This window comes from Tursiops truncatus, chromosome 19 (assembly GCF_011762595.2).
Source record: "Tursiops truncatus isolate mTurTru1 chromosome 19, mTurTru1.mat.Y, whole genome shotgun sequence".
NCBI classification, from domain to species: Eukaryota; Metazoa; Chordata; class Mammalia; order Artiodactyla; family Delphinidae; genus Tursiops; species Tursiops truncatus.
Window position 1 is genome coordinate 53,672,805 of NC_047052.1, and position 9,557 is coordinate 53,682,361.

Genomic DNA, 9,557 nt, shown 5'->3' on the forward strand with positions numbered 1-9,557 from the left:
ATAAGTGATCTTGATTATTATTTATTTATTTATTTATTTATTTAGGCTGTACCATGTGGCTTGCGGGATCTTAGTTCCCCAACCAGGGATTGAACCCGGGCCCCGGCAGCAAAAGTGACGAGTCCTAACCACTGGACTGCCAAGGAATTCCCTGATTTATATTATCTTTAATATGAATTCTTTCTGTCTGTGATTCATTTCTGTTAGTAATATTTTATGATGAATTTTTTATTATTTTTTTTTTTTTGCGGTACGCGGGCCTCTCACTGTTGTGGCCTCTCCTGTTGCGGAGCACAGGCTCCAGATGTGCAGGCTCAGCGGCCATGGCTCACGGGCCTAGCCGCTCCGCGGCATGTGGGATCTTCCTGGACCCGGGCACGAACCCGTGTCCCCTGCATCGGCAGGCGGACTGCGCCACCACTGCGCCACCAGGGAAGCCCTATGATGAATTTTTGAAACTTCATTTGGGATTTAATTGGTCATTTTGTTTACTTTCTCTTTTTTTTCTATTAACTTTGTCTAGTTTTTTATCCTAGTAATACTGGCCTTATAAATTGAGTTGACAAGTACTCCCTCCTTTTCTTGTCTTAAAAAGAAATTTTATAGCCTGCTGTATAGCACAGGGAACTCTACTCCATACTCTGATGGCCTATATGGGAAAAGAATCTGAAAAAACAAGACACAAAAAGTGGATATATGTATAACTGATTCACTTTGCTGTACACCTGAAACAACATTGTAAATCAACTATACTCCAATAAAAGTTTAAAAATTGAAAAAGAAATCGTATGGAATTACTGGTAATTCTTCTTTATAAACTTGATAGAATTGTTGGATAACATCGGTGTGACTTTGTTAAATTACCTTTTGTAAAGTTGAGCCCCTGAGTGTTGCAAGTTAGGCAACAACTCCACAAGACTGCAAGAGAAAGTGAAATGGAGACGTTTATTAGTAACAGATTCTGGAGGAGCTACAAGGAAGGTATAGCTGGAGGGAACATGTAAGAAGTGCAGGTAGGGTCTAGGCAGAGAGCATGGGGCCGGACCTGGGGCGTAAACCTTCTTTAGGGTCCATGGATAGGCTGTTTAAATGGAATTGGTGAATTCAAACCAGAAAGAAAAGGAATTACTAAGCTTCAGTGGGGGAAGGGGAGCCAGATTTAAAGAAGAACCAGGGGAAGGCCAGGGGTGATGGGGAAGCGTGGTTGTCACGAGGGCAGTCCAGGGAGTCATATCCCTGTGACCCTGGGCTGTTAACCTAGGATGTGCTGTCAAAGGAAAGACTAATGTCAGTTCACGGCCCCAGCAGGCCACTAGACTATACCAGATAGATGCTGAAACAGCCATATTATGGAGTAGTTTATCTAGGATCTCACAGTCACCATCTCAGCTTGCAGATTTCTTTCTTGGGTAGTGGGGATTTTGGAATTTAAAATTTTCTTTGTAATTCAAGGTAGTTACTCAAGTAATCTGTTTCACATTGGTGATTTAGGTTACTCGTTTCATGGAATCAGTCCATTTCATCTTAGTTTTTAAGTATTATTTTGTAGAGTTTTTGTAATAGTTCATTTCTATCCTTGTCTGCATGTTCTATAGTGATATTTCCTGTTTTACCTAATAATCAGTAGTTTTGTTTAGTGTGAACAAAGGAGGGAAAAATCGTTTCTGAGAAAAGCTGCAGTTATCATATATACTAATATTATTTACAATCATTTATCACCTTTCTGTGAGATCATACATGTCTGCCCTTTGGTATCAGTCTTGGCCACTTGACTTAGGCAACCCTTCCTTTCACTTGAGAAGATTGCACTTCCTTGCCCATTTTATGCAAGCTTGGCTTTTTGAGTTCCTGGGCCAATTTGGTGTGAGTAGAAAGGCGTGTTTCAAGTTTAAATGGAAGGTTTCAAATCTTCTGTTTGTTTCGTATAACCCTGTCTTCTCTCTACTGCAAGAACGGTCTTGGATAGACTGAAATTTTATGCTGAATGACAGAATCAAATTATACAAACAAGCAAGGGGTGAATAATGATACATATGATATGAGGAAGAAATAAATGTTTGTTGTTGTAAGACATTGAAAATTCAGGAATACTTGTTACATAACAAAACGTGTAAAAAGGTGACTGGTACATTTTCAATGACCTTTTCTTTTTTCATGCCCACCTTAACCTCCCAAAGTCAAGGTTATAGGCGAGAACTCATTGTCTCTCATTCCTTCTCTCATATATTGCCTCTTTCCATTAGAATGTCCATTTAATTTGGATTCAACTACAGATATATTACCTTCTTTGTCTAACTACACTGGGTTGACTACGGGTTTTCAGTTTTAACACTTCCAACTGGTTTATCATTGAATATTTGTAAAATAACCTTACTAAAATTGCCCAGTTTCATGGTGCTGCCTTCACCTGAGGAAGGAAGCCTCAGAACTACATGAGCTCAGTTAATACTTCAGTCCCACCACAAACAGGAAGTGCACACTGAGGGCTAAAAAGCCAAGCAAAGAAATCAAGTGAGCCCTTAGACTTTTAGTGTATTGGTAAATTGCTGTTCCTTTCCGATGAGTGCTCTTATTAACTCCACATTTAATTTACTATTAAACTACTATGTGATATTAACATACCTGTTAATAACTGAGGGATGATCAGAATTGGAGAAGCTACCTTAAGTATTTCCTGTAGAGGAATAGAGAATTAAATAAGATTTCCTTGAAACTACAGAATATATTCAATTGAGGGTAGGCACTTAAAATGCTACTTTAATTTTTATTTTATTATTTATTTGTTTAATCATTCATTTACAAACAATTCTCTTGGCCCCACTGCACAGCTTGTGGGATCCCAGTTCCCCGACCAGGGATCAAACCCGTGCCTCCTGCAGTGGAAGCATGGAGTCCCAGCCACTGAACCGCCAGGGAACTCCCCCTTAAAATGTTATTTTAAAGTTATGTTTCTTTCTTTGGCCCGGTAGCAGGGCTTGCAGGATCTTAGTTCCCCGACCAGGGGTTGAACCCGGGCCCTCGGCAGTGAAGGCTTGGAATCCTAACCATTGGACTGCCAAGGAATTCCAGAAAGCTATATGTTTCTGGACATGAAATGATTCTTATATTATCATTTTTAATTTTTCATTTTCCACATACAAAATATTGACTCCCAAACATCAAAATTATATTAAATATATGTACTACAAGTATCCACATTACAATCCGTTCTCAAGCATATATATATATATTTTTGACCGCACCGTGCGGCTTGCAGAATCATATTTCCCCAACCAGGGATTGAACCCTGGCCCTCCGCAGTGAAACCTCAGGGCCCGCCAGGGAATTCCCAAGCATATATATATTTTGTTGTTGTTGACCTAGCCACACTGCATTTAGGATCTTAGTTCGCCGACCAGGGATCCAACCCGCTGCCCTGCAGTGGAAGCGCAGAGTCTTAACCACTGGACCGCCAGGGAAGTCCCATATTTCCTTTTTTTAATAAGATACCTGGGCCTTCCCTCTTCCCTGGTGGCTCAGTGGTTAAGAATCTGCCTGCCAATGCAGGGGACACGGGTTGGAGCCCTGGCCTGGGAAGATCCCACATGCCGCAGAGCAACTAAGCCCGTGTGCCACAGCTACTGAACCTGCACTCTAGAGCCTGCAAGCCACAACTACTGAGCCCATGCGCCACAACTACTGAGCCTGGTCTGTGCTCTAGAGCCGCGAGCCACAACTACTGAGCCCATGTGCCATAACTGAAGCCCGCACACCTAGAGCCCATGCTCTGCAACAAGAGAACCACCGCAATGAGAAGCCCGCACACCGCAACTAAGAGTAGCCCCTGCTTGCAGCAACCAGAGAAAGCCTGGGCGCAGCAACAAAGACCCAATGCAGCCAAAAATAAATTTATTTAAAAAAAAAAAAGAAAGATTCCTGGGACTTCCCTAACGGTCCAGTGGCTAAGACTCCACACTCCCAATGCAGTAGGTCCGGGTTGCATCCTTGGTCAGGTAACTAGATCCCATGTGCATGCCACAACTAAAGATCTAGAACCAACGCAGCCAAATATTTTTTTTAAAAGATACCTTGGACTTCCCAGGTGGTGCAGTGGTTAAGAATCTGCCTGCCAATGCAGGGGACATGGGTTCGAGCCCTGGTCTGGGAAGATCCCACATGCAGCGGAGCAACTAAGCCCATGCACCACAACTGATGAGCCTGCGCTCTAGAGCCCGTGAGCCACAACTACTGGGCCCGCGTGCCTAGAGCCCGTGCTCCACAACAAGAGAAGTCACTGCAATGAGAAGCCCGCGCACCGCAACTAGAGAAAGCCCACGAGCAGCAACAAAGACCCAATGCAGCCAAAAATAAATAAGATACCTTTCATATTATTTTTAGGTGTATTTTTACAACAAAAAGTGCTATATATATATCATATTTATATTTTGCTCGTTATGTATGATGGAGACCATTCCAGTCTACTGACTTTACTCACTCTACTAGCTTCTCACGCATAGCCATGTATTCCCCTAATTTCTCACTCCCCTCACATAAAGGCAAGGTCATAGAACCAGTTTTGCCAAATGCGGAGGTACTAAAGGGTTTCAAGCAGGAAAATGTTCCGAAAGGCGGTTTCTACGTGGACCGAAAGCAGAAAAGGCAAGGGCTTCGGTACTGGCCTCAGAGAAATTTGAAACCCAAAGGGAAACGGTCCGCGATCTGTAACAGTGATTTACATGCGGAGGAGGGGCGGAAGTGGGAATTAAAAGACCGCAATGACTCCAAAACCCTGAGGATGGAGTAAAGGGACCGCGAAGCACAGATTTCAACTAGCAAAGAGAAACGCTCTGCATTGCTACTTAGTTCCAAAAATTCCATTTCCGGGGCCGTAGAGAACTGCGCATGCGCCTCGTGAAGAGGCCGACCGGCCGGGGCGGGGCCTGGACGGACCGCTACGGCCGTGTTTGGGGGTCGGTGAGGGGAACCCTGTCCGGGAAGGGAACGCGGGAGGGTTGGGAAGGGGGAGGGCCCGGAAGGTGCTTCCCTGTACTTGACGGGCTTGTTTCAAATTGCAGCCTGTAAAAATTTTAAGTTAAAGCTCACGATTGTGGGGGCCAGTTATGTCGGAAACTAAGATGTTTCCTATAAGGAAGTTGAACACGGTTTAAATAAAATCTGTTTCTAACAGTAGGTTGCTCTCATGTCCTGCTAGTAAGGCCAAAGTTATTCAGGTTTCTGGAAATGTGGGTCTCCTAGACTGGTGGGCATGGGGCAGTGGTTGGCTCCAGGAACGTTTTGTGCAATTCGAATTAATTTTAGCAGTAGGAAGTAAGAACTGAACTTGTCCCTGTATTACACACTAGAATGAGAAATACAAAACTCTCCTTGGGTCGAATGGGCTATTTCATACTGACACCCTGCAGAATAGCTTCTCCGTTTCTATTCCCCTTTCACTCCACAGGCCAAATTCAACAATCTGCTCAGTTCCAGAGACTCAGGGACCAGACGCAGGGTCAGACTGGAGGACTAAGGCAAGTGATAATTTAGGTCAGTAACCGTTGCTTCAAAAAGAGCAAAACGTTTCCAAAATTGTTATAAATTGGACTTCCCTGGTGGCGCTAGTGGTTGGGAATCTGCTTGCTAATGCAGTGGACACAGGTTCAAGCTCTGATCCGGGAAGATCCCACATGCCGCGGAGCAACTGAGCCTGTGCGCCACAGCTACTGAGTCTGCGCTCTAGAGCCTGCGAGCCACAACTACTGAGCCCACGTGCTACAACTACTGAAGCCCACACGCCTAGAGCCCGTGCTCCACAATAAGAGAAGCCACCGCAATGAGAAGCCTGCGCACCGCAACAAAGAGTAGCCCCCGCTCGCCGCAACTAGAGAAAGCCCACGCACAGCAACACAGCCAAATAATAAATAAATAAATAAAATTATTTAAAAACTTGTATTGTTCTTTCTTTTTGCTAACGTGTTTTAACTATTTGCCGTTTTAAAACCAAGTCTTTACACAGTGAGTTGTATAAACAACTCTTTATACAATTACATACATCACTATATGTTTAAGGTGTAAAGCAAAATAGTCTGACTTCCCTGTATTGTGAAATGATTACCACAATATGTTTAATTAGCATCCATCATTTCATATAGATAAAATAAAAGGAGGAAGGGCAATAAGAAAATTTTTTTTTCTTTTGATGAGAACTGCCTTATTTTGCAAAACGTTTATCCTATTCCACACTTGTGCTGAATTACCTTCAAATAGCTTTGAGAAAAACTTGTTTACATCATAATATACTTAAGTCAATAATAACTAAATATAATGCAATTTCAAATTCACTATATGTTCATTATGAGAGTAATTAGAAATTTACCTTTGATATTTAAACTGTAATGTATTTTAGCTGTTTGTGTTCTGTTGCTGAAAATTCTCTTACGAGCCTGTAAAATATATAGTATTCAGAAGACATTGGGATTTATTCTCATCTAAGGAATAATTAACTTCGCCATGTTTCTAAGGGCATTTAGTGGGGAGGTATATTCTCTTTAATATGAACCCTAAAGAAAGTAAAACTAGATTATCAACTATGCAATAACTTCATTTCTACCTCAATATTTTTATGGCAATATCTGTCATTAAACATTTACTACAAAGTATGTTTTCCTACATCCCTACAGGTGGAAGATTTCATCCATAGGGAAATGGCAATCAATTGAAACATGATGTTTACATAGGGATATTAGCATTTAAAATATTTTCAGTCAAAATGAGCAGAATGTCCTGGTGTAGCATACATATGAAAACATAATATTTTTTAAAAGTTTCAGTGACCGGAATAAATTTTGGGATGTTTATTAGAAAGATTAGTCTGTATTATGGAAAATTTCAAACTAGCCATGTTGGCAAAAAAGACGTTTCAGTGTGGACTTCCACGATTCCAATCAGGGAAATGAGTCAGTGGTGGAACATTTCATTAAACACAGAACAATAGAGGAGGATCTGATTATAAGGCTAAGTCACGAATCCAATTTTTTTTTTTTTTGCGGTACGCGGGCCTCTCACTGTTGTGGCCTCTCCCGTCGCGGAGCACAAGCTCCGGACGCACAGGCTCAGCGGCCATGGCTCACAGGCCCAGCCGCTCCGCGGCATGTGGGATCTTCCCGGACCGGGGCACGAACCCGCCTTCCCTGCATCGGCAGGCGGACTCTCAACCACTGCAAGTCCTCTCCCATTTTGAGATGGCCCACCTTCTGTCTGTGGAGTATGTTTCTCTCTAAATAAATCCACTTCTTACCTATCAAAGCAAAATAAAACAAAAAACACTGTTACCGACAGTAACTTAAAGGAAGCACATGAGCTGACTGGGAAGCGCGCACGAGCTGACTGGGAAGCACCTTACAGTGCCCGCCCCCTGCCCCTCCTTCTCCCTCTCCCTGCGGCCGACCTGGGCACTCTCCTCGCCCCGCCCTTCGCCGGAAGCGCTCTGCCCAGGCCCCGCCCCCCGGAAGCCCTGCTTCTAATCGGGCGCTAGTAGTTTCCATAGGACCTGGAAGTAGAGAGTGGGGCGTGAAGATGTTCGACAGAGAGTGAGCTTCTCCTTTTTGTTGAAAAGTTTCGCAGCGGGCCTCTCTTACTACCTCCTCAGGGTCTTGTGAATGACTACGGACCTAAAATCCCCACACCCGCCCCTGAATTTATCCCAGGCAAATTCAGATCTAGCCGGTCTGAATCTTTTCGGGGATCTTTTCTCTTCGGGTTAGAGATTTCTCTGAGGATGGCCCTTGCCCTTGGTTTTTAACACCTTCCGTCCAGGTAGACACCACCTTTCGCAACACTTCGCTGCTTAAAACCTGTTAACTGTCTCGGCCTCCCCTTGTAAAGTCCTTGACCGCGAGGTGGATTCGCCCTTCACCCCACCCCCAGCCTCGCCCTCTCGGCCCCTGGAGGGCAGCGCCGGTCGCCGCGCTCCCGGACAGGCCGCGTTCTCACCCCGGTCCTGGTGTTCTTCAGAGCCCGTCCCTCTCCTGAGACCCCCTCCCTCCCTCCCAGCGCCTCTGTCCTCGCGTCTCCTCAGGCCGGTCCTTCTGCTCCACAGGCTTCTTTCTTGGTCAGCCCTTCCCCTCACCCCGCGTAGGGGGACGTGACCTGCGCCAGCCTTGTGGACACCCATGGTTCTTCCGTCCCAAGTTCAACTCAGGTGGAAAATGGCCTCTTGCGGTAGGTGGGCATCTTATTCACTCGCCATCTTTCTAAATATGGGGGCGAAGGGGGATCAGGAGAAGCAGAGACAGAGCGACCGAGAGAGGGATAGAAAATCTGAGAAGCAGAAAAGAACGAGGGAGAACCAATGGGAACTTAGACGGTGGCTGAGGGACTTGCAAAGAGATAGTGAAATGAAATAGATTTAGCCTTGAAACTAGCGGGCCAATAAAATAGAGAAGTAAATTTAAAAAGCCGGATCTCCGGGTGGGCAGCATGGCGAGAGGCCTGGATCAGTGGTAGGAGCGAGGGCAGCAGTGGTGAGGCCCTGCACACAGTGAGTCCGGGAGAGGATAAAAGGTGGAACGAAGGCTTTCAGAGCAACAGGTGCTGGGAGAGGAAGAGGACAAAGGGGGACACGAAGAGCAGAGGAAGACAGAGCAGGAAGGAAGCGTCGCCAACTGAAGTGCCGGCGAGTGGGGAGGAACGGAATGGAAGGCGACCGGAAGAGGTGTAACCCAGAGGGTAGACAGGGAGCGGAGGTGGGGGAGAAAGAGGAACAAGGCGGAACAGGTTGCAGAGTGGGGCAGGCCAGGTGTGAGGGAGGAAATAGAGAAGAGGGCAGGAACAGCAGGAGAGCGGAGGGGAGCAAAAAGACGTAGACGGAGAAAACTAGGGAGACAGATAAACGGAATGAGATGGTGACACATAGTAGTGCAGGTAGGTGGTGGGAGCTGGATGCAGTTGGATGGTGAGTTGTTTGGATGTGGATGATTAAGTCGTGATATATGATTTGTGGTTTTAGAATATAGTACATTTAAAATTTGTTTAAATTATACAAATGAGGATGAGAATTGCAAAGCTGCTGTCTACAGGCTTATGCATTTTGTAATTATTTATATGAGAAGATAACTTCCATTTGCAATCCCTATTCAGCCAGGGGACAGTGACTTGATTCACTTAGTTGTGGGTCACGCCCTTCCCTTTTTCTGGCATGGAGTAGGGGTCAGGGGAGAGGACACCTGGGGCAAGAAATGACTGACTCTGTCACTACATGGTGCCTTTTTAGAGGAACATTTATTTAAAGTATTTTTTTGTGTGTGTAATGCATTTAGTTTTTCTTTCTCTATTCTGTATAATTTGTTTTGTAAGTTGGAATAAATCTTAGTTCATTCAATTTCTCCTCTCCTATAAATAAGTATTTCTTTCTGGAATAATTTTTGGTCTTCTACAATCAACTCATATCATTCTTTTCTAACATTATAGTCTCAATTTTTCAAAACTTTAACACCAGGGGTTTCCCTGGTGGCACAGTGGTTGAGAGTCCGCCTGCCGTTGCAGGGGACACGGGTTCGTGACCCGGTCCGGGAAGATCC

General features: G+C 44.7%; 1 protein-coding gene across 1 annotated transcript in view; it reads left to right on the forward strand.

Moving 5' to 3' along the window:
- The window catches only part of LOC101328740 (uncharacterized), a 46,610-nt gene extending 45,826 nt beyond the window's left edge, over positions 1 to 784 (forward strand). Inside the window, exon 6 of the mRNA XM_033845578.2 lies at positions 46 to 784. The gene's annotated coding sequence lies outside the window, so the exon portion shown is untranslated. The remainder of the gene's footprint in view (positions 1 to 45) is intronic.
- The last annotated feature ends 8,773 nt before the right edge of the window (positions 785 to 9,557 follow it).